Genomic DNA, 214 nt, shown 5'->3' on the forward strand with positions numbered 1-214 from the left:
CAACAAATTATACGTACAGGATGTAAATGTACTTTCTCTCCCTTAGCTCGTTTTATTGTAAGAATATGGTATATAACACATATAACAAGCTTTGTGCAGTGGCAGTATCATAGCCAATGAGGTTTATCCGAGGCGCGATTATTGCTAATAACACATATAACATACTGTTTACATAATCAGTAAACAGTATGCTATCAGTGGTTACGTTTTGGAG

At 35.0% G+C, this 214-nt stretch overlaps 1 pseudogene; it reads left to right on the forward strand.

The window, feature by feature from the left end:
* The first annotated feature begins 87 nt into the window (after positions 1–87).
* On the forward strand, positions 88–214 carry LOC145719225 (U4 spliceosomal RNA; annotated as a pseudogene).

This window comes from Leptonychotes weddellii, unplaced genomic scaffold (genome assembly GCF_054177405.1).
Source record: "Leptonychotes weddellii isolate Sample4059 unplaced genomic scaffold, ASM5417740v2 HiC_scaffold_350798, whole genome shotgun sequence".
NCBI lineage: Eukaryota > Metazoa > Chordata > Mammalia > Carnivora > Phocidae > Leptonychotes > Leptonychotes weddellii.